Below are 3470 nucleotides of genomic sequence, written 5' to 3' on the forward strand. Positions count from 1 at the left end.
CAAATATTTAGATCATTATTAGATAGAATGCATTCCTATCTCTTAGAAATGTGATTTCTCTATAACTGTGAAAGGGTCTTTATATGTATCTTTAGAGATATCTGCAAATGTATTCTTAATATATTTGTCAAATGTTATCTTCAAGCTATATGCGGTAATTAAGTAAAATTGTATTATTGCCTATATGAGAAGTAAAAAATATTATATCTTATATACATGTGACACATAATAAAATAACTTATAGTGATGTGGATGACTTGATGTGTAGTGAACAAAATGAGGCCTAAACCCTAGGTTTTTTTTTTTTTTATTAAAAACTCAATACCCAAAACACAAATAATCCAATTTAAAAATGTGCAGAAGACATGAATAGACATTTTTCGAAAAGAGGACATACAGGTGGCCAACAGACCCATGAAAAGATCCTCAACATCACTCATCATCAGGGAAATACACATCACAACTACAATGAGGTATCGCCTCACACTAGGCAGAATGGCTAAAATTAACAGCACAAGAACAACTGGTGTCGGCTAGGATGCAGAGAAAGGGAACCCTCTTACATTGTTGGTGGGAATGCAAACTGGTACAGCAACTCTGGAAAACAGTATGGAGGTTCCTCAAAAAATTAAAAATAGAACTACCCTACAGTCCAGCAATTGCACTACTAGTCATTTGCACAAAGAATATGAAAATATTAATTCAAAGGGATACATGATATTTATAGCATCATTGTCTACAATAGCCAAATTATGGAAACAGCCCAAGAGGGTGTGGGGTGTGTATGTGTGTGTGTGTGGAATGGAATGGAATATTACTTGGTAATGGAATATTACTCAGCCATAAAAAAGAATGAAATCTTGCCATTTGTAATGAGGTGGATGGAGCTAGAGTGTCTCATGCTAATTGAAATAAGTCAGTTAGAGAAAGACAAATACCATGTGATTTCACTCATGTGGAATTTAAGAAACAAAACAAAAGATCATAGGCAAAGAAAAAAGAGAAGCAAACCAAGAAATCGACTCTAAACTATAGAGAACAAACTGATGGTTACCAGAGAGGAGGTGGGTGGGAAAATGGGTTTAACAGGTGATGGGGATTAAGGAGTGCACTTGCTGTGATGAGTACCTGGTGTTGTATGGAAATATTGAATTACTACATTGTACACCTGAAATTAATATTACACTGTATGTTAACTAACTAGAATTTAAATAAAAAGTTTTTAAAAAGAAATGTATGCATTTTCTTTTGCTTTTTTAAAGAAAACAGACTTATAAAAACACACAAAATGGTACAAAAAATACACAAACTTCAATCATTTTAAAAGAGAAAGGTTTTAGATTATAAAGAATAAATGCAGTGATTATGAAACACATATTCAGGGAAATTAGTTATCTTTTTAATGGTACATGCCTATAGTAATTTTATAACCAGAGGATGTGATTACTTTGAATTTATGGCAGTCTATGTAAAGTTTTAATTTCATATTTTACAATTTTCCTACAAGTTGTATTTGGGGAATTCGACATCCCCAAGTTACATATGTATTATATGTATTTCTCTACATGCAACTTGAGTTAAACAAGAGGATTTAGAGCATCACACTTATATTCTATAGGTTAATAATAAATGCAGTCAGAAAAACTGTTCATTCAATCATTGGTGATTTAAAAAATATGAATTGACTGATTGCTCGACTAAATAATCAACTTAATATATCGAATGAAATTTTTTATGATAAAATGACATCAATCAGAAGCCAGTTGTGGCTGTAAACCACACACACACACACACACACACACACACACACACACACACACACACACACAGAGACAAGTTTGGTGTTTACCACCAGGACAGTATAGGGACAGGTTTATGACAGCTGGCCATGATAAACACATGCCCAGGGCAAATTACAAATTTGTGTTCAGAACTAGAATTGTGTACAACTACTCTGAGTGTCGTAGCTTATGGCTTAGATCAAAGAACCCCCCCCCCAAGTTTATGCATTTACTAAGGCAAATGCAGGATCTGGGCATTTTATTATATCTTTATTTATTTTTATGTTTTTACTTATTTTATGTTTTATTATATCTTTACTTATAAATAATTCACATAAACTTTTTTAATGGAATGAAGAAAAAATTAAATGCCTTCTGCTTTGCTTTCCTCCATCCTACCCTCACCCTTATAATCTCTTACAAGAGTGGTGTGGCCAAATATTACAATATTAATTTTAAAAAGTCAAGGTACTATAAATGATGTGGAATTCATCTTTCCAAATAAAGGCGGTGTGGTAACATTTCTTTTTTTTAATTTTAATTCAATTAGCCAACATATATTACATTATTAGTTTCAGATGTAGAGTTCAGTTATTTATCAGTTACATATAACAACACCCAGTGCTCATTACATCACGTAACATTTCTTTAATGCATGGTTACATTGGAGCCATTAAGCGTAACCATGAAAAAGAGGAGCTTCAATCTTTAAAATGTTTGTTATGTAATGAATGCAAAAGAAAAAATATCATGTAGGGACTAAGGGTTGCATAAAGTTGTAAAGAAAGGTTTAGTACTGAATGAAGATGATTGTCCAATCATTAAGGTAAATCTTTATTAGGTGAAGTTTTAACCTTAAATGATGCTAGATTGATAATTGGAAAAATGAATAAGCACAAATAGTCATTGTCTCTAATTCCTCTTTCTTTCCCAGTGTTGCACATTGCTCAGAGCTCCCCAGACAGCCAGATACCTGGCCTCGCTCTCACACTGTGCCTGGATTTCTGACATACTCTTTCCCAGCTGAGCTGTAGTTCTAGGACTAGGGCCAGACCGAGAGCTCATTATCTGACTTTTCTTCTCAGAATCCTTCTCTCAGGTGTTAGCAGTGTCCCACAGCATTACCTGTGCCTGTCAGACAGCCCTAGATATCCAAGATTGCCTTTGGGGATTGCAAATAGAGTGAGTTACCCTATAGGGGGGATAATCTTTGCTTCTGTGTACCCGAGGAACTATTTGAGGATGGCAAGAAGCTACAAAAGGTCTCACGAGGCATATTTGTGCAAGAACCGTCATGAGCTTGCACATGCAGACGTATAATTTGCTTTATTGCGTCAGGCTGTTCGTGCTGTAAGGTATAAATGAAAATCTTATTGCTGGGGAGTACATATCGAAGTTGCCAATAACATCTATTGTCGACAAAGGTCTACTAGACTAGGACTCTTAGAACTCCAGATAAATTAGATTGGGCCATGTCCTTCTGCTTAGGGGTGAGAAAGAGAAAAGGAGTCCCTGACATTCAGCTGTTGTTCTCCAGGTACTACCAGCTTGGCCTTGGTGTTCCCTGTTGAATACAAACACATTCACAGAACATCAGCATTAGACAAGGCCACTCTGTGACTTTGACGAATAACAAAAAAGAACATGCTCCCTCTGCAATCGTGTCTGAAAATAGACAAGACATTGGTA

Source organism: Zalophus californianus, chromosome 5 (assembly GCF_009762305.2).
Source record: "Zalophus californianus isolate mZalCal1 chromosome 5, mZalCal1.pri.v2, whole genome shotgun sequence".
In the NCBI taxonomy this organism is placed as follows: Eukaryota; Metazoa; Chordata; class Mammalia; order Carnivora; family Otariidae; genus Zalophus; species Zalophus californianus.